Here is a 22,593-nt window from a genome sequence, read left to right as displayed (position 1 = left end):
GTGAAAATCATTAATGTTAGGCTAACTAGCTGCAACATGGTTACTCGTCAGGTGTTAGGTTTAGGGTTCCGACTTGTAATATGACTTCACAAACATACTTATTCTACAAAAATCTACAGTTTTAACATGACTTGGTTTAGCTTCTTAGTAAAATACATTTGACCACAACCATAGATTGGATAAAACTGGACAAAGTCACTGTGAAATCTATCTAATCAATCTTTCAACTGCTCCTCCCCCCCCCCGAAAAAAAATTCTGTGTAATAAAATCATTTGATGGTTTTCTTAGTGTAGCTTAGGGATGTTACTACAGTAAAAGTAGGCTGTCAGGAAAAAAAAAAAAAAAAAAAAAATTATTCAATAAACACAAGCTCTAAAACAGGAGTATTAAATTCACTTTCTTCCAGGGGCCACATTCAGCCCAATTTGATCTCCAGTGGGGTGGACCAGTAAAATAATAGCATAATAACCTATAAATAATGACAACTCCAAATATTTGTCTTTATGCAAAAAAAAAAAAAAAAAAAAAAAAAAAAACTCCATTAAATTATGAAAATACTTACTTTATAAACTATCCAAACAAAAAAAGATGTGAATAACCTGAAAAAACAGAAGTTTCTTAAGAAAAATAAGTGCAATTTTAACAATGTTATGTCTCAGCTTATCATTTCTACATGTGCATTATGGATTGGCTCTACAAAGATATTGTTGTTCGTCCACCAGTCTTGATGACGACCTTGACTTCAGTTTTTGTGGGTCCTGGAGTGGCTTGTCAGCCCTATTTTTAAGCTTACCAGCCGACAGGCTGTAAGCTATTGTCGTCATGCAGCGTCCGTCAGCGTCATCTGTTGTCCGTTACAAAAATTTAAATCGTCTTCTTCTCCAAAACTACAATTCTGATTGACTTCAAACTTGGTATACAGCTTCTGTATGATGATGTCAACAAAAGTTAGTGAAATTATTTGGATCCAGATCTGATTCTGGATTTGGTGCGACTTTGAAAAAATTTCCCATTATAACAGATAGGAAGTGGATTGATCCAATAAATCAGTAAGTATCAATGATATCAAGTTGGAATTTGAATTTTTTACAGATCTGATTGGAATATGACCAAAACATGGGCTATTTCTGTAATATAATAAATACACATAACTGGGTGATAATAAAAGGCATCTGGATACATTTCCCAAAGCTTTTAATTTGGCCGGTAAGCTACAATAAAAGCAATAATAGCTTACGGCCTGTTGGCCGGTAAGGTAAACACTGAAAATATGTCCAAACTTCGAGCCGATTATCTAAAATGTTCAGTTGTTGGCTGAACTGGACAGAGCAGCACAGTCAACAACCTGGAGGGGGTGGGGCGTCAAGTGGCTCATTTGCATTTAAAGGGCCAGCGCTCAAAACCACCTTTCTGGTGTCATTAGTCAGAAATAGTGTTGAAGATGGACCTGTGGAGTTGAATTAATGAGGAATTAAGACCCAAGCAGAGCATTTACAGTTTATGTAGACCACAGGGAAATGATTGAAAATGCAGAATTCCATTTGAAAGAGCAAAATATCACTCCTTGGAAGGAATTGTTGATTTAATGAATTATCACATATTTACATTGATGGAACTGTGAAGATAAACAAAGGCTTCGTAAACATCATTTAGACCTTTTTGATTAGTTATGGGACAGTCCTTTTTCTGCTACCCTCCTGTCCTCTGCAGTTCCCTTATGGAGCCTGTTGTTTTCTACTGGACTGGAATGTAGAGCAGAAGATTGGCAGCAAAAGAAAGAAAAAAAATTCTCTCCCTTTATCTTGTGACAAAGGTAATGACTTGGAAGATTATGTACTTCCCCTGATGGTCTCCATAGTACAGATCCATATTGTTCCAGTGTACAAGCGCTTGTCCTATCCTGAAATGGATGATTATTATCACTTTGGGTCACTGAGCTGCAGTCCTCTCATACTCACGTTTCTGAATATTGTGCAGATGTCGTCTTGAATCATGTATATTCCATTATTCACAATGTCAGTGTCATTTTTTTTTTCGCCAACATGTACACATCTCTTGTCATCTTACCGCTACATGGGCAGGAACCCAAAGGAATACAATGTGCAACCCTTTATAGTGCAATCCAGGAACCATGTAGGAGATCTGTGTAATGAAATGTCACGTCTGCATTTGTGCTGTTTTTGTCAGCCTGTTTTAATTTTAGTTTTAGTCTTGTCTTTCTGCCAAACTCTCATTTCAGTCTTTATTAGTTTTAGTCACTGTTAGGATTTTTCGCATTTGGTGATTGGAAGTTCCAAAGATGAGTTCAGGATGTACTTGGTCTCAGTTTAAGAATTTATTCTGATCATGTGTGAAATATAAAAGACAGCGCTGGTCTCTCTGGACAAGAGCTCCCACAGGAACTTGAGTCAAAGAGTCCCGAATTCCGGGTGTGGTTGACAATTATCTTCTTTGGTGACTCCACCCCGAACAATGGGTTGGACTTCGCAACGTCCTCTGACTTCGTCTTCTGATTGGACCTCATCTATGGACGTTGCTTGCCAACTGTCAGTTCACGTCTTGTTGCTGGGATGTGCTACACAAAATGTCATGACTGTTGTTTCAGACGTGTATCTTTTGGAATGCAAGGTCCTAGCTTCTGTAGCCACAACACCTGACCCTGAATCTTATCAGTACTGGTGCCCATGAGTTTACTGGGAGGTAAACTTCACCAGTAGAGAAATACATGAGGTTACTGCGACATTTTAGAGCAGATCTGAGCAATACTATAATTATTCTATAATTATTCTTCAGTCACGTTTATAGTTTTTTTCGTCAAGTCAAGTTTTAGTCGACTAAAACTCTGAGCATTTTAGTCGTATTTGAGTCAGAATAATACAACTATTTTTGTCTAGTTTTAGTCGACGAAAACTGATGACATTTTAGCAATGAAAATTGTGTTTTAGTCTTTTTTTAGGCATGCAATTCTATTTAATCTGGTCAATATATTCTTGACTCAGGGTTGGCAATTAATTTTCTGATGGGGCCACATGAGAAACTTTGACGATTATTAAGGGCTGAATCAATGCACTTGCAGCTCTGCTCAATATACAGTATATCTCTATAAAAACAGTAAATGAAACAATACAATGACACAATGAAAATGTGGAGCACAGAATATAACTATTTAATGAATATTCACAAAAAAACATTTCCGAAAATGTGCAAAACAAGCTCCATGTTAAATTTACATTAAAAACCATAAATGCAGCTTTGTTTGTTTGCATATCTCAGTTCCTTTTCTGACTTCAGTGAAGAAATACTTAGAAGTCCATGTCTTGGTAAAATCTTTGCATTCTTAACCAAAATTTCTTTCTTTTTTTGGCCTTAGCTGACATCTTAATGAGCTGAAACTGACCAACAAACCAATAAGCTTTATTATAACCATAAGCTTTATGCTGAGTACGGAAAGTATGTGCAAAAAAATGCTAATTTAGCGGATCCTACAAAATAAAAGCTGTGCCGTTGCATTGGTTGCATCTATTACCATGATATATATTTACAATGACTTTTAATTTTCCAGTGACCTCATGCAGGCCAGTCAGGGTCAGCACGTGGCCCGTGGGCCTTACTTTGCCCAGGTCTGGTCTTGACAAAACCAACCGTATATTTCTGTCCTAACCCGAACCATGCCTGACACAATTGCATCCAAACTCAGCCCAACCCGTCGGATCCCGTTTGGCCCGGTTCAGGTTGCAGTACTCTACCATGTGGACCCAGACTGGGAGCAGGTCTTTTTGGAGCCTGGACGTTTGGAGTTGGGCTGCACAACATTGGAAAAAACTGACAGTGATTTTTTTTTAACCCTGCGATATATATACATTGCAATATGAAAAAATACTCAGTAGAATGTATTAGCTGTGTGGCATCAACGCAAATGGTTAAACAAATTAGTTGTTTCCTCTCATTGTGGTGACAGGTGCAAAGGCACTGTGGACACAGAACATGTGCTTTAGTATCATCCTTCTTGTAGCTGAAATAATTCCAGATACTGACGTTGCTTTTCTTTTTGGCACCAAGTCTTCATTTTCGGAGATTTTTCTCGTCTGTTGCTCATTTTTCAATGTTGTTACCAGCGACTCAGTCCATGTGCGGGGGGGTGGTCTGCTTCGGCAAACTGATTAAGAACGGTTGTGACTGTGGATCGCTGCGTGCAGTGTGTGTCGGGTTCCCAGGTTGAAATTAGATGAGAACATGTCAAGTTCTTTTGCCTCCTACATTGAAGGACCTGCGATGTGACAATTGCGCACACGTACATTGTGATGACAATGCTCAAATGATATATTGTGCTGCTGTAATTTGGAGCATGAGACGGAAGGCGAACCATCCAGACTTCAGGTGCAAACCAAAGAAGGCGAACCGTCTGGGTGCGAAACATCTGGTAACCTGCGGACCTCACAATTTCAAGGCAACCCTTTAGTAACAGAACTAAAGATTATAACGTCAATTTATCTCGACTCATAAACGAAAATGAAGAGACATTTTATCACAGTTTTTGTTTTGTAAACTACATTTAGTCTCTTTTTTATTACTCAACAATATTGCATTACACATTTACCGTAAATTCCGGATTATAGACCGCACCTGAATAGAAGCCGCAGACCCTAATTTTAGAAAGAAAGTCAATTTTGCACACGTATAAGCCGCGCCGGTTCATAAGCCGCGGGTGTCTACCAGTGGCGATTTCTCATACACTGCAAGAGAAGCCTGGCTTCCCCTATCATTATGAAAATTAAATGGTTAAATATGTTTGGTTGTGTTGACATTTCATTGACTACACATGTTAGAACACGTTCATCTCACAGACGAGTTCGTTCAGAATCAGCTTTATCACAAATCATCAGACTCCATGTTGTTCACTTCTCATACATTCCTGTTGCGCTGTTTCCTCATACGATCTATAGTCAATGCATTTCCCCGTTGAAGCCTGGCTTCTATGGGAGTCTATGGGACCGAGTGGAACCTTTTTTTTCATTGCGTCAAAACTGGATGGCAATTGGATAAAGGTTTTCTTTGAGTTCAAATGAAATTATTCCCTGTATGTAAATGGGTCTGATATGTGTGAGCTTGCTGTCATATCTATAGCTTGATGCGTTGTTAATATGATGATTAAAAAACAAAAGACAAAAAACGAGGCAATAAAAGGATAGTAATAAAAGCACATTTTCTCTTTCTTTTTTTTTTTTTTTTGTCGGTGGACTTACCGGGGTGTCCTTTGGATTCATGCCGATACGGGATTGACTTGCTTTTGCACTGGCTGTGGATTCACGGACTTAAAATGACTTGAAAGACACTTGAAAGTGAACAAATTTTTGTTTTTCATTAGAGTAGGACTTTTAATTTATTTTTAAAATATAAAGATTAAAAACAAGTTATTATGTCTGTTGTAATATCATTTTCATTTAACATTAAGCACGACGTGCGCATTAATTCTGAGATGCTTTAAATTTCTCTCTGTCTCTCTCTCGGTCTCTGGAGAGCTTTATTGGGTGTTTTCATTCAGAGTTTTGTATATTTGTGAAACAATATTAACATTTGAAGGTTTACTATTTTTCCTTAAAAGTTCCCCTTTTGTTTGTGTTAATATTAACTTTATAAAGGTTAAGTTGTTAATGTTATCCATTCCTGCATACCTGGTAACAATAGACAGATTCTTCCCTGGGGTGTGGCAGGCAATAAGGGAAAATCGTCGTATAAGCCTCGTCGGAGTATAAGCCGCAGTGTTTAAAGCGTGGGAAAAAAATAGCGGCTTATAGTCCGGAATTTACGGTAATTATAGTTATTGTCACATGACCACCATTTTCGTTATGTCTCATCTCGCTTTTGTCACGTGATAAAGGTTCATTGACAAAGATATTTCGTCATAATTTTTGTTGCCGAAACCAACACTAGTCTGCATGCCGATTTCCCTAACTCAAAACTTAATATCCTATTGAAAACTTTGGCTACTGTTGTTTTCTTCCACTCATTCCAATGCAAACAGTATTTTAAGTGATTCTGCTGATGATTTGTGATGCTCTTTTAACTATGAACTCATAAAGAGGGATGTGACATGCAGCACCTGTATATCCATCTGTGAATATGACTCATCTGTCTACACTGATCCACACAGCTGCATTTCCATATTATCGACAAGTGCTTTTGATGTGAATAGAACAGGATATACGGCAGTGTACGCTGTTCCACAGAAGAAGTAGAGCATCCAGTTTTCCATCTAAAATGGTTGTGACATGTTTCTAATGGATGAGACAAAGGAATAATGTGGTTTGCTTATCAGCCCATACTACCTGTTGTTATCACCAGCCTTATTTTAGTGCTGAATGGGCATATGTGGGAAGACGCCTGCAAAACAGCTGATATGCTCAGTGTTTCCATCTCCTATCAGGCACTGTAACTCAAAATATGTGGTTTCCATCATCCTTTTTTTAATGCAATGCTTGAAAATGTGCAAAAAAAACTACATTTAATATATGAAAAAATCTTATTAGCCTTTTGCAATAAGACTACAACAAGGTCTGTTTTTGAAAAGATGGGAAAGATGGATTAGGTATGTCACACCAGTTTGACCATCGCTACACTGTAAAAACATGACTGTAGAATTAACACCAAAAAGTTGTAAAATTGCAACATAAAAAAAAACTAAGTGACAATACAATGCAAAGTTGTTTATTTGAAAAGATTCTTGTGTTAACGATTGAATCAAATACAACTGTAGTTTTTATAGGAAGAGTTTGTGAACAAAACCAGATTTGTATGTAGAAATGATGTATTTCTATTGTTTTTAGAAAATAAAACTGTAAATTGAAATACAATGTGGTGCCGTTTAAATTGCAAGACCATAATGTTGAAATAACGACATATTTGTTTTGTTTTTTTAACATATATATATAAAAAAGTTATTAAAAAAAAGTAAACATTTAACAATGTAACATTTTAAATTTGTAAATTAATGGGTTGGTAGAGATGGTAGGGCAGCTCATCCAATAACCAAAGGGTTGGTGGTTCAAATCCTGGCTCCGACTGTCCATATGTCCAAGTGTCCATGGAAGACACTGAACCCTGAATCGTTCCCAGTTGGACCTGGTGGTTTTGGAAAGAGCTTTAGACACCATGAAGGTGTAGAAAATGTGCTAAATGTGCAGTCCATTTACCATTTAGATCCAGTGTTAAATCTACATGTTTAAAATGTTAAATCTACATGTTTAAAATGTTAAATCTACATGTTACTCCACAAATATGTTTACAGTTGTTTGTGTTTTTAACAGGATTGTTCTGGAAACCACAGCTGCCAGTTTTTTTTCCATAAAAACAACAGGATTTTTTTTTTACAGTGTAATCTAAGGCTATGTCTTATGTCCGTTTTACCCTCTTTTTCCTTTTTAACCCTTTTGTATAATTGTTTTTTTTTTTTTTTCTTTTAATTTTTTAATATCACAAATGTGCACCCCAGCATCCCTGTTTTAGGGAGTTTAGTTCTTAATGTTGTATAAATTGCATCTTTGGTATTGCTGAGGGAGGACTAATCCTCCTTATCTGTATTGTCTGTGGAGTCACCAACATATCGCTGTGTCATTCAGTTGTAATTTTCAGATGAATGTATGAAAATGGTGAATTGTTATGTGAATAAATATGCGAACCATGGAAAATCTGAATAAAACGAGAATTAAAAAAAGAAAATATCTTACTAGCCACATTTTCAAACAATTTCAAGTGAATTTTTTGCTAACTTTTGAAAACTCAAAAGATTTAAAGCTGCGGGAGACTTTCGTCACCAATTTTTCATCAAATCTTTAAAACTCAAGTCATATGTCGCGTTTCCACTACGTGAAACCAGCTCGACTTGACTCGGCTCAGCTCGACTCAGTATTCCTGGAGACTGTTTCTATTACAAGATACAAGATACTTTACAGTACCTGGACGTCACAGCGATGTGGTGTGTTTAGGGATGTAACAATTACCGGTACAACGATAAACCGCGGTAAAATTCCCTACGGTTAGTATTACCGTTTAAATTCTAATTATCATGATAAGCGTGTTTGATTACCGCACTTTCAACTCAAACTTGATATGGAAAATGGTCAAACAATAGCCATAAGGTGCCATCTTTAATGCACATTTGTATGTTTGATGTTTACATGTTAATATTTGAATGTTTCTGCCAACAGAAAGTACATTTTGCCTATTATTTTATTATTATTATTTTTTGTTTGTTTTTTTTCAAAATACAACTTGGTTAAATTATTTCAGTGTGTGTATAAGTACTTTTTGAACGTTTTGAGCACATTTTAATGATACCTTGATAATAATGATAACCGTGATAATTTTGGTCATAATAACCGTGATATGAAATTTTCTTATCGTTACATCCCTAGGTGTGTTATTTCCGTGTCGTCTGTTCAGAGAGTTGCTGATAAACTCGCTCATTGCGTGATGTCTTGTCTGAATTTTTACGTCTCCACCAAAGACTGAATCTCCTTGACCGACCATGGTGTAGTTTTGGGCTGTCATCGTGTGGATTAACCTACCGCTATATTTACTGTCCACTTCCGCATCTGTTTTTTGTAAAACAGCGGGCCACAGAGAAAACTGTCTGACCAATCAGTGGTCTGCAGTGTTATACGTCATGGTTTAGTATCGCTTGGAACCTCGGCAGAGGTGATACCAAAAAACTAGTACCGGGTACCAGATTCCAGGTCCTTTTTCGTAATGGAAACGCAAAAAGGCCGAGTCGAGTCGAGCCGATACCACGTAGTGGAAACGGGGCAATAGCCTCGTCAGTCTGTCTGTGATTACTCACCTGAATGTCTTCCCTCACGGTGGACAATTTCGAAGCATACTCCACCAAAAACAATCCATTTGTTTACAAACAGAACCGGTAGGTCACTTGGGCATCTTTGGAATTTTGTTCGAGACATGCAACACATAGAGTAAAAAAAATATTCTGGATTTTTTTTTTTTTTTTTTTTTGAGGCCCTAAGATGTAGCTTATTTAGCTTAAACCTAAATTTGGTATCTGCTTGTCATGCAAAAACCTCTAAATGAACATTAAGGACTTAATGAAACAAAATATATGACATTTTTACGACATTTTAGACCATCTGAAAAAAAACAAAAAAAACAAACATCTGTACTGACTGATCATGATTATTTGCTTGTATGAAAATCCTTCTCTGGCCAATAACACTGGTCAACAACAAATTTATCGTTTAAGTTTTTTGAGCTGATTTAGGCTAATTTTGGTGTGCTGAATCCAAAAATCACATTAATTTTGCTCAATCAGGTCAACTTTCTGAACTATGCTACATATTGGCTCTTTAACATTTTTGCTTACATTTATGGGCATTTTCACATCATATGATACAAAATTCTTTCATATTTCTTGCAATAAACGAGTTCTGAAGATTTTACTTTTGCCAATTTATGATTAATGTTTTTTTTTAATATTACAGGTGAATGAAATGGCTTCGACTAGAAGATCTTGCAAAAATAAGCCTGATGTATTCTGCTACATCTGTGGTGAATACACCATTGTACCTAACAGGAATCAAGTCACAAGTTTCATAAAGTGTGCTTACCAATCTTATTTTGGTATTAATTATTATATTTTGTGAGAAAATCAAATTTTTCAAAACCAAATTAACAAAAAAAACCTGACCTGATTGAGAAAAACAGATGTCATTTTTGGATTTAGCGGTGCAAAATGGTCCTAATTCAGTTGAAAAAACCTAGACAACTTACAAAAACTTTTTTTTTTTTTTTTGTAACCCAGGGTAATCATCTGCAAAATAAGGTATGAAAACAATGAACTTAATGAAAAACCAACATGTGGTCTCACACAAGTGCATTTTTGCAAAAGCAGTAAAACCCTCCAAAAAAGCAGACTGGGAAATGTGACGACATATGGCACCCCTTAGTTACCAAAGGCAAAATATGCTATGAAAAAAAAAAACAAAACAGCAAAAACTGTCACGAAGGCTGACAGACTGGAGGGATTATTTCGCCTGACAAAGCTGATTTTCGGATTCTCTGCTGTGTTTAAATCAAACTATGCGATGACTGACTAAACACCCTCTACACAGACCAACAAAAAAAAAGTGTTAAGAATATAATGTTACAGGACAGCATGTCTGTGCGTCTTACAAATTTAATTTAATACTTTAAACACTGAAAATATGCTTGCTGCACTGTATTTGATAAGGGAACAAAAAGCATGTCAGGATATTAATGAAGTAAGCAATGCCAAGGGAACGATACCAGCCAGACAGAGCCTGATGCAATACTGTATGAGTAAATGTAGGGGTGTGTATGTGTGTTTTCAGGCCAACAAAACAGTCAAGGAAGTGAAGAATGCATCCACTGCTGAAATAAATATAAGCTTGTACAATATAAAGAGAGGGCCGCTCCCATGGGGTCAAACATAAAACAAAATTAGTTTCTCCGGCAATTAATTTGAGCAAAAATGGACTCACTTACACCATAAATTAAAACACAGTTGAGATACAATAACATGACAGGGTTCTTATGCAGATTTACATTTCACTTTACTGAAACTGTCTTAATCGCAAAATATGAGTGGCCATTAATACCAAACAATGAGCTAAAACTGGACTACAATAGTTACTACAAATGGAATGTTTTGGTTCATGGCTGGGACCTAACCCTATAACGCCAAACGTATCATATTTGATACATGAGTTTTGAAGCTCTCTACATGATCAGTGTGATTTTTTATTTTTTTTTAATTGAAAAACCTGATGTATACAATTAGATACATGCAATACACAGATAATCCACCAGGAGGGAGGAATTCATTCATCAGAGGCCTTTCCAGTGACACTACAAGACTGTCATTAATGAGGAAGGAGGCAGAACTTTGTCAGTTTTGAAAAGAAATTACCAACTTGTAAGACATGTTTGTGTTATATTATGTTTTTGTTTGTTCAAAAATAAAAATATTTGAGCATTGAGACCCGATGTATCAAATATGATACAAAATTGAAACTCATACATGGAAATTGATATTTGAAAAAACTTTTGGTAACACTTTACTTGAATTCTAGTTTATAATGCATTAAGCGCACATTCATAAGACATTATAATGCATTTATAATGCATTATAAAAGCAATTACAACAGTTTATAATCATGTACAACAACTTATACCAAGGTTAATAAAGTATTATAAGTGTAGGCATAATGTTTTATAAATTCAGCTTTCATAATGTTTTATACATCCATACCAAAGTGACAAGTGTTTGTAGGAAGAATCTCAAGTTCTGGGTTACAATACACATTATAACCATCATAACTGTAGCCAGTTATAAAGACACAGAGAACTGCTGTGACATGTAGTTTCTGAAACTGAATAATGCCTTATAAACATCAATAATAAGTTACAGGATGACTTTAAGAGCTTTTAGTAAAGTGACAACACTGTATAAGGTTATTAGCAATTGTATGATATTATAACATAAGTATGACGTATGAGCAGTATCTGCTGGCTCTAAGTAAAGGGTAAATCAAAAATTATACATCCAAGTGTTCTTAATAACTCTTTATTTTGAAAAAACAAAACATTAAAAGAACAGAGACAGTAAATAAAAGTGTTACATGTGGCTTTATACATAAATAAAAAATAATGTGGCAGCTCTAAATATTTGTTATTTCAAACACATACTTTTTTTTTTTTTTTTTCTAATAAATATGAAATCCCTAAAATAGATGGGTATAGGGACCAGTGACAAAACCTAACAAAAGTTCCCCACCTAAAAAAATAAATTCCTTCACACTGCTTTGGTATGGATGTTTAAAACATTATGAAAGCTGAATTTATAAAACATTATGCCTACACTTATAATACTTTATTAACCTTGGTATAAGTTGTTGTACATGATTATAAACTGTTGTAATTGCTTTTATAATGCGTTATAAATGCATTATCATGTCTTATGAATGTGCGCTTAATGCATTATAAACTAGACCTTCAAGTAAAGTGTTACCAAACTTTTTTTTTTTGGTTGTTCAGAATGACCAATAAAGGCTCCAGTTTCAACGAACTGGAATTTTCTATCAATGATGTAATGGTTCAGGCTTAACAGGGTTAAAGGGGTCATATTTTGCTAAACCCACTTTTATTAGTCTTTGGTTCATTTATTTGTATATTTGGACCTTAATAGTTCATAAAGTTTGAATTTGAACCCTCCAGGTGCGGCAAAGCTATCTTTATATTCATTTTTGGCAAAAATCGAGTGGATTTCTACAACCTGTTTTAATTCCTGCTTAATTTGTTACGTTTTATAACTAGTTACATCACGACATTTGCACATATAAGTTCAAGACTTCTGACGAACATTTCTCAGAGTACGACATAATTGTTTATCAGCAGCAGCGATTGTAGTCCATACTGAAAATATGTCTAAACTTCGAGCCGATTACCAAAAATGTTCAGTTGTTGGTTGAACGGGACAGAGCAGCACAGCCAACGACCTGGAGGGGGCGGGGCATGAAGTGGCTCATTTGCTTTTAAAGGGCTAGCGCTCAAAACAACTTTTCTGGTGTCATTACTCAGAAATAGGGTTGAAGATGGACCTGTGGAGTTGAATTAATGAAGAATTCAGACCCAAGCAGAGCATTTACAGTTTATGTAGACCACAGGGAAATGTTTTAAAAAGTAGAATTCCATTAAAAAAAAGCTGAATATCACTCCTTTAAGCTGAAGTCACATGGGTGTCGCAAAAGTACACATGTAGTCATTCTGTGAACAAGTACAAGAACTAACACTGGGCCATATTTTTAGTGCTTTAATTGCGTATCTTTACCTAAATGGTTAATTACTGTATGTCGTTCAAAAATAATGGTTATCATCATTAAGCATCATTTAATCATATTAGTCCATGGTGTTCAACTCCTCAGAAAGGAAAGTATCTATTCTTTGTTCTAAAAGTCACAAGAAGTTGCTAAATGACATCATTACCTAATTTATGTAGTTGTAAATGTGCATGTAATTGTAATAAATGGTGTGGGAGAGAGGAATAATATAGTGTTAGAGACAAAAAGTAAAAAATCACCTAAATATGTGTAGAGCGACTAATTAACTATACTTTGTCAGTTCTTGTTTTTTTAATGTCACAATTCCAACCGCTGTAATTAGAGACAAAACACCCAAAAGAGAACCTGTGGAGGAATTACGTAGGTTATTTTATGTATTTGTTTGTTTAGTTTTTATCTTAGTTTTCTTTAGTTTAGTTTGGTTTTTCAACCTTACAGTCCACTTAGGAATCTGCAACAAGTCACGACAAAACTTGAATATTTTTAACCATAACATTTTTAATTTTCAGTTACATTAACAATCTAAATGGACCCAAAATATTAAATTGACAAAGTGAGTGATTTTCAGTCCAGGGATTTGTATTAGACAAACAACGATACTTTACATATTTTCCCTGCAGACTCTCCAAAAGTCTCCAATGACACCAGAAAAAGTTGATAGATTAGTCACCAGTTACTTATTAGGTAAAAAGTTGCTACATGAGTCTGAAAATGACTAAATATAGCATCAAAGTTGGAAACACTTTTGCAGCTATAGGTTGACCGACTGTGTTTTTCTGACTGTGTGACAGAAAAAAAACATTTTGTGTCATTTAGAGGGAACATGTGTGAGTTTTAGAGTTTGAATCGCTTTACAAAAGTTGGTAAACATTTCCTTTTTTTTTTTTTTTTTTTTTTTTTTTTTTTTTTTAACTTGTCTTGTCTAACATCCTAACAGCAGAATGGTAGTCTGGCTCCTTTTGGTAACGAACAAATTTGCTTTGCCAAAGGAAACTTCATAAAGTATACAAAGTTCCCCTTGATATTCTCCTGACTTTATTATGAGTTTTGTTTGAACCACATTTCGATGCCGGACCTGACATGAGGGGGGGGGGGGGGGGGCGGTAAGTTGGTAAACATTTCCAAACAAATTTAAAACTTGGGAAATTTGTTGCTAAGTGCTTTTTTTTAGACAAAAAAAGTTGCAAGGGAAGTCTGAAAAGTTGCTAAATATAGAAATAAAAGTGCTAAGTTAGCATCATTGCTAATCCATTAACCCTTTATCAGGCAAGTGACTATTTTTGGTGATTTCCGCATGCATTACAAGCCAGCGACAGCACCAGTTCCAGTGAGGACAGTGAGTCAACAGTCTCAGGTCCAATGTGGTCTACAGGGTCCACCTCTGCATGGACTGCTTTGTTAGGTACCATGAAGTACTGGTACTAATGTAAGGAATGATGTTCAAAGGGATAATGTGGACGTGGACAGGGGTCTGGATCAGCACTAATGTTGGTCTAATGTTCTAAAAGTGATGTTCTAATGTTCTAACATACATGTTCCTTTCACATTTGATTTTTATTGTATTGTTTACGTCTTATGGGTAAGAAACCAAATATGGTAACTTCATTGATCTTGGTTTTCTACAAGTGTGCTTCTATGAAACTGGGTACATTTTGGTATCTGACACTTTTCCAGCTTTTTAGACCCAATAATAAAAGGTAAATTTAGACATATTTCCCCCCAGGATGTACCTAATGATGACCTCAGATAAATGCAAAAAAATTATACTCTTGCTCTGAGCCATCGAAAAATTAAATTTTAAAATAAATACATTTTTTTATAAAATATTGGGGCCAAAAATAGGACCAAAACAAGGACTTGAAAACCTACCTAGGTGTCAGTGCATTTGATCTGGAAAACATGGCTGTAAATGGTCTTATATAGCACTATAAATAAAGACACTGTGTTAAATTTGTCAATCCTAGTGGTTTTTCTAATCCAGACATGCAGGTTTTTCACAAATCTCAGTCTGATTCCAGGTTTTGTATGTAACCCACCGTGTCCACTTGCGTTACATACAGAACCTGCCCAGTTAAACGCATATAAATTGCAAATGATTTTGCAACATTTTGCAGCATTTTTGTGAAACACTCCCTTCCATAATTAGTTCAATTCCCAAAACATACCTGTGAGAGAATAGGGATGTTTGAAAAAAAAAAAAAAAAAAAAACAATAGCGAGTAATTTTCGTGTCCTTTTGATCATGTTACATGCAGGTTTTTGTATTAAATATATTGTAATAAGTGTTTTATCTGAAAAATAGTTTCTCTTTTATCTCAGTAAGTATTTATTTTTAAAATGGACGCAAAGTGTTTCCAAAGTTGCTTCATTACATTCGTCTACATCTGGTACATGTTTGTGCTCTATCCTTCTTAAAGATTATTTCAGTGTTTTTATTTTACAGAGAAAAGTGTAGTGACACAGAAAATAGGACCAAAGAGAATACGTTGCACATGCCCCAGGCACCTGAGGATCAAAGTGGATACTTGCTGCTCAGGGAACTGGTGTCTATGGGTTGTGTACCCCACCCACTCTTCTATCACCCCGTGGTTCACCCCATTCTGTTTTATCTGGAACTTTTTTCACAGAAATGGGATCAAGTTTCCAACAAATGAGTAAAAGGCACAAGTATATGACTGATACTGGCTGAAATGTAAAACTTCAACTGCAGCAAGTTTAACTGGTGTCTCTGTGGGTGTTAAAGGGTTAAATCACAACTGTACTGACTATTACGTCTTTACCTGTAACTCTTAAAATGGAGTGGACTGGAGTAACGGTCCTCACTTGAGATTTTGTGCCATCTGATGACGAAGGTACAGAAAAGTAAGAAACCAGACTGAGGGGAGCCCTAATAAATATCTAAATAGTCTAGCTCAGTGTTTGTCAACCTTTTTTGAATAAATGCCCCTTTATGTTATTCTGAATCTCAACCCCCCCCCGCCAAAAAAAAAGTTGGCAGGGGGGGTATTTGTGTGTGTGATTGAGCTAATATACATTCCCCAGGTTGCAAATTCATGGGTAGAGTTAGAAGAACAGTGTCTTCAGTTTCACTTTCACTTTGCACCACTCCCTCAATCATGGACTGCTACGTACAACCCCCACCCCCCCCACCCGCTCTGCTCCAAAGCCTCATGGGCCGCTACCCCCTTACCAGTGGTGATTTCTCATAGACTGCAAGGGAAGCTCAGCTTCCCCTAAAATTACGAAAATTAAATGGTTAAATATGCACGGTTGTGTTGACATTTTATTGACTACAAATGTGTTAGAACATGTTCATCTCACAGACGAGTTTGTTCAGAATCAGCTTTATCACAAATCAACAGACGCGATGTTGTTCACTTCTCATACATTCCCGTTGCACTGTTTTCTCATTCGATCTCTGCTCAGTGCATTTGCCCGTAGACGCTCAGCGTCTATGAGCTTCAATGGGACTGAGTGGAACAGTTTTTTTCATTGCCTCAAAACTGGACGGTAATTGGATAAATGCCATGATGTTGTCCCGCCCCTGGACGCCGGGCGTCTCTGGGGGTGAATGGAGCTGTGGGCGGAGCTCGGCCGGGCTGGACGCCAGAATCCCACGTGCTGATTGGAGGATCAGTCAAAAGGCTGAATCCCATTTGATTGACAGCTAGTTTCAGATCTCCTCCTTCAATGACACAGTTCAGTTTAATACTGTCGCACATTCTGCTGTGAAATCAAGAGAGAAACCACTACGAAATTACTCGTTCATTTCTTGCACTGTAAATAAAACGCACTCATTGTACTTCCTTGTTTCAATTTAACATCATTTCAGCGTTTTCTTGTTTCAGTTACATAATTTAATCATTTGTTGTTCGAGTTTAATATCGTTTTGTAGATAGTTAAATCAATCAAACTGTTGGCTAGGTCGGAGTGAAAGGAGCATCTCTTGTTTAAAAAGGCTGAAGTCTTACACCCACAACACAATGGGCCAAGGCAATCTAAGCAGCCCAGCTCTGCTGGACATTGAGAGGACACTGGTCCAGTCCCTGGAAAAGACGCCAACTTGGTACGATAAGGTCACTGACCATTTTCTTAAAAAGGAACGGAGGGCCGAATGTATGTTTAAATAACTTGACTTTTTTTTTTTTTTTTTTTTTATGTAAGCCGACAATTAGCTTCCCTTGTCTGAAAGATGAGCAGCCGCCACTGCCCCTTACCTCTGATAGATTGTCTCCAATTACATTCTTGTAGTAAGGGCTCAACATATGTTTCAGGGAGCCCAAAAGTGGTAACAGCACCCCAGTACATTACATAGGTAGTGCCCCCCTCAGTACAGGGGGTGGGGGGGTTAGACTTTACCACTGAAGACCGGGGGAGGGGGCGCAAATGTAGTTTCATATTGATACTTATAAAGACTAACGGCCCTATTTCAGTCTCAGCACAACCTTCTCAGCTTTCTCCTTCCAAATCCCCCCCCGCCCCCGACAGTGCCCAATGCCTCCTGGGGGGCAAACACAGGTCTAGATCGCATTGCCAACCTTTTTTTTTAATCAGGTAAAAATGCAAGCAACATACTCGATCTTGATTATACAAAATATGAATAACATGACAAAACTATGAAATGACACACTGCTATCGTTAGCTTAAACAAGAACATTTTACCTCTTGATTGTTGCGTACTCTGCAGAGGATGAATCCTGTTGCTTTTGGTGTTTCAATGGTTGTTTTCACCACAACCTCACACACACACACCGAATAAAGTTGATGGCTGAAGCAACAAGAATCTAAGAATAGTCCGACTGTGGTGAATACGGTGTTTATTTCATCTGAAAAGTGTTCGGTCAGTGGAGTGTGATGAACATTGCGGTGGCTAAGCTAAAGGTTTAATACACACACACACACACACACACACACACACACACACACACAAACCTCGCCGAAGCCTTCCACAGAAACTTCTTAGCATTTGTTGGCCTCCAGGCAGGACAGTCTTCAACCACTGCAAAAACAACCAAATATGCTAACTGACCACCCACGGGTGCTTTTCTGTGTATTCCCGTGTATACATGTGCACGCATTGGAGTTTGTGTGTCTGCGAGTGGGTGGGTGGATGGCTGGCTTGGGTTGACATAACATGACTCTGCATTGCAGATTTAATGAGGGAAACGGCGAAAAGCTGCTGGCGTTCTGTGATGCGTCACCAATTCCAATGCCTCCCCAATGGACCTTCATAAAGTGCAGTTGTTGTTGTTTATCATTCAAGTGGAGTGAATTAATTGACATTAACTATTTTTATCTGTTCCTCAAAGTATTCCATTCTTGGTATTTCTGTGCTACCCTGAAATGCAGATTTACATATATTAATATTACATACTATTAATCCTATTTCATCTAATTAAACACTCCAGTGCATTCTACTGAATGTGTCAGATGTGTATTTAGACTATATATAGACTGTGCGTTTCACAGAAGTGTTGTCTCTGAATTCTTCAATTGTTGGTCATTATACGTATCCATATTTGGAGTTTTGTGTCTGTGCTCATTTATATTTTCTTTGTAGTGATTGTACTTATTCAGCCACGCTCTCTTGGTTCATCATTTCTGCTGAATAACTTAATGACCAAGGACGTTGTAAACCTTAATCATCATCTTAAAAGGATTATCAGGCAGCCAACGGCCTAACAAATCAACCATTTCAAGCCTCAAACATGAATGTGGGAATGTTTATTCCTCCACTAACTCAAGTATGACACATCACAACATGCATTGAGTGATATCAGCAGAACATCATAATCATCACTGGAGTATATGTTAATAATTTATAATTTACACAAATATGGAAGTGAGTGGTATAAACTATTCAGTGTGGTATGGCAGAAAAAAGGGGTGTAATTGCATCTCTAAAGGATCATAAGCAACTAGAATAAGAATTTTGTGGTTGGACCTTTTTACTTTTTTTTTTTTTTTTTTTGCTTGTAATTATTATATTTATTTCACCCTTTTCACCACTATACACTTTAGGTTTGTTTTCAGTTCTTCCCAGTCTAACTGTACAGATCATAACCTGGTAATGTTTTGAATGAAAATGGGGATTTGTTAGTTTTTATATTGGTATCATTAAAGACTTGAGGATCTTATGTAATATTCACAACTTTTAACATTATTATTATTATTATTATTATTATTATTATTATATACGCCCACAAAAGTACACTCTAAAAAATTATAAGTTGGCTCAACATAAAAAACTGAGGCAGCAGCGAGCGACAGAATCTCCACGCAGCAAAAAAAGTTAATATATCGGCTACATATTGGCTGATGTTGATTAAAGCTATACCTACCGATGTGGCATTTCTCACAGCACTTAGTAAAAGTTTGAACATGAACAACCCGCCTCTCTCCAAAGCCCTGCCCCCTTCCCTCTGCCTGAGCACTGAGGCTCCTCCTCCTGTCATCTGATGCGCGATGGAAACGGAGGAGGAAGCAGAGGTGGAGGTCCGGTCCGTTTTGGCGTGTCCGCGGACCCCTCCCTCAGTAATCAGATGCATCATCCACCTGCCGCGGGCCCGCGGCTCCTGTTCCATCAGTAGACCTGGTCTGTGCAGTACTGGGTCAGGGTCTTCACTGCAGTGCCCAGGGGATGGGCGCGCGCACTGTGAACGCGCGGCCTCCGCGAGTTTTCCGTGGACATTTGAGGTTCCATAGTCCACACAATTATCCTACATCATCTTACATGTGTGACACCATGTACATGTACCTGTATGAGTCCCACCGTCATAAAAGCTGAGCTTTATGCAGACCTGTTCAGTCCAGTACACCAGACTTCCGGACTTTTATCTCCATCCTTCATTCATCAGACTCCCGTTTGTTCCCCTCAGTTGTCGTTTCTGTTCATAAATCCGTTTTTTCCCTTCCACATGTGCATGTCAGTTCTATCCAAACACATCCTAGACAGTAGACTGTGGTCAGTGACAGGAGAAGCAGCGCCAGTGAAGCATCAGATTCAGAGGGACACATATCGGATGTGAGACGGCGATAATGGATCGGATGCTGGACGGCCGTAATGGATGATTGACAGGAGGCTCAGTCAGGTTCGGCCAATTATTTTATTCGGACCAACTAAAATGGTTGGTCAGACTTTTATCAGAAATATATGAGAATTAAACATTTTTGAGTTTCAATACCTGGAGGATTTCTTTTACATTTTAGTTTGACACACACTTATTAGGAGCATTTTAAGATGACAAAAGAAAAGTGTAAAAATGCCACATCATACGGTATAGCTTTAATAGGTGATACGCTATAATCGGGCTCTAATACTGACTTACTGTTTTACTTTTATTTTACTCAAAAATGTCCATACAAGTACTTACCTTAATTTTTTGACTTAGCTGAACTTATTTCTGTACATCAGAACAATTTCCACATTGTAATTCCAGTTATATGATCATACTGCTCATTATTACTCTATGCATTTCAGTGACTAGATCTGTCTGCATGTTATGATCTCAATTGTACACAATACTGTTGTCCCCACTCTATTACAAGCAGGAAACTGTATTTGTCAAGCAGTGAGAAGTTGCATTGAATAACATAACTACAGACATCAATAAACAGGAAAGGCATTGTCTGGCCTATGGCTCTGACTCATGATGCAGTTCTATAAAAATACAAAAACAAACATAAAAAGGCCAATAAACATTAGCACGCACACATTACCTCAAAATTAACGCCAACACCACAACCCTGCTGAACCCCTGTACATAAAAGAACACATTTTCAACAATATAACCAACACCCACAATGCAATGCGGCAAACATGCCACAATATATACTGCAATTTTAAATTAGAAAGGAGCAAAATGTGTATTATTCAGTCCTTGAATAATAAAAACTACTGTTGCAGAAACAAAGCTAAATTCTATCAAGCGTTAAAGTTTAGTAAAGTTTTGCGCAAAATCATGTTTCTCCCTTTTCTTTCTGTGCTTCCCTCCTTTTCTTGTGGTGGGCGTGGTCTGTCAGTAAAACATGTCCAGGCACATCAGCTTTGTACTCAGATTTTAGAGCAGGGGTGTCAAACTCATTTTCTTCCGGGGGCCACATTCAGCCCAATTTAATCTGAAGTGGGCTGGACCAGTAAAATAATAGCATGATAGCCAATAAATAATGACAACTCCAAATTGTTTCAGTGCAAAAAATAACATTCAGTTCTGCCAATATTGACATTTACCAACTATCCAAACAAAAAGGATGTGAATAACCTGAAAAAAATGCAATTTGTTAAGAAATATAAAGTACAAGTTTGTCAATATTCTGCCTTAATTTATCATTTATACATGTGCATTATAGATCAGATGTACAAAGGTACAAAACATTTAGTAACACGCAGAATATTGTTAAAATTCCACTTAATTTTCTTTAGATGTTTCAGGTTGTTCATATTTGTTCAGGTTATTTACATTTTATTGTTGAAAGATAGTTTGCTAATGTAAATATTTTCTTAATTTAATGTTTTTTTTTGCACTTAATCAAAGAGAAAAAAATGGTGTTGTCATTATTTATAGGTTTTTATGATATTATTTTTGAGTTTGATGCCCTTACTTGCCCTTTGCAAATTCATCCTGCGGGCCGGATTGGAACCTTTGGCGGGCTGGTTTTGGCCCCCGGGCCGCATGTTTGACACCTGTGTTTTAGAGGAAGCTTACAAGATTTTTAAGTTGTACTAACTTAATATACTTCTTTGTTAAGTTAAGGCAGAAATGTTTGTTCAAAATCAATATGTTATTAAGTTAGGACTGTTTTTCTTGTTTTTCATGAAGATCAACTTAATAAAATAACTTCTCAACTGATTTAAATGTGTACATGCAACAAACTTAGTTTTTTAAGCAGAGAAAGCTCTTGATTTTAAGCTTAACTTATTAACCCCGTGAATCATTTTTTAGAGTGTAAGGACCGTGTTTTCATCACAGTTGAATGAGCCATTTCTGTCAAAAAATAAAGATGTACTGAAAAGAATTCCTCTTCTTTTTCCTTTTCATATTATACCAGGTTATTTTCAACGGTTCAGACATTAGCGCTACCTTCTATGTCTGAGCATGTACAGTTATTATCTTCTCAGCCACAAAATCCCAGAATAGACAAAACAAACACAGGTTCTAACAACTGCGAGTGGTATTCTCTTAGTTGAAATGTACGACTTCACATTGAAGTTTCATTAAATATGAATACGTAACCTTTAACAAAAACTGCAACACAATGTCATCAACAATTCAGTGCAATACTGCATAAGCTGTATTTTGTTTAAGCTATAATAGAAGGTTGACTGAATCCATATTGGGCACAGGAAGGCCATATTGGTCCATCATGACGATTTATGACTTCAAACCATTTCACAAAGTTATAGAAAACACCACTATTGGACTGTCAGACCAGGGCCTTTCTAATGCTAGCATGTACAACAATGCTAATGCTAATGCTAGGTCAGGGGTGTCAAAATTCAATTTATTTCAGAAGCCACATTCAGCCTAGTTTTATCTCAGGTGGACCAGATTAGTAAAATAATAACATAATAGTCTATAAATAATGACAACTCCAATTTTTTCTATTTGTTTTAGTCCAAAAAATAACATTAAATTACGGAAATATTTACATTTACAAGCTATCCAAACAAAAAACAATATCTGTGAATAACTTGAAAAAACTGAAATTTCTTAAGAAAAATAAGTTT

The sequence above is a fragment of the Sphaeramia orbicularis genome, chromosome 10 (assembly GCF_902148855.1).
Source record: "Sphaeramia orbicularis chromosome 10, fSphaOr1.1, whole genome shotgun sequence".
Taxonomy (NCBI): Eukaryota; Metazoa; Chordata; class Actinopteri; order Kurtiformes; family Apogonidae; genus Sphaeramia; species Sphaeramia orbicularis.
This window is presented reverse-complemented; position numbering follows the sequence as displayed.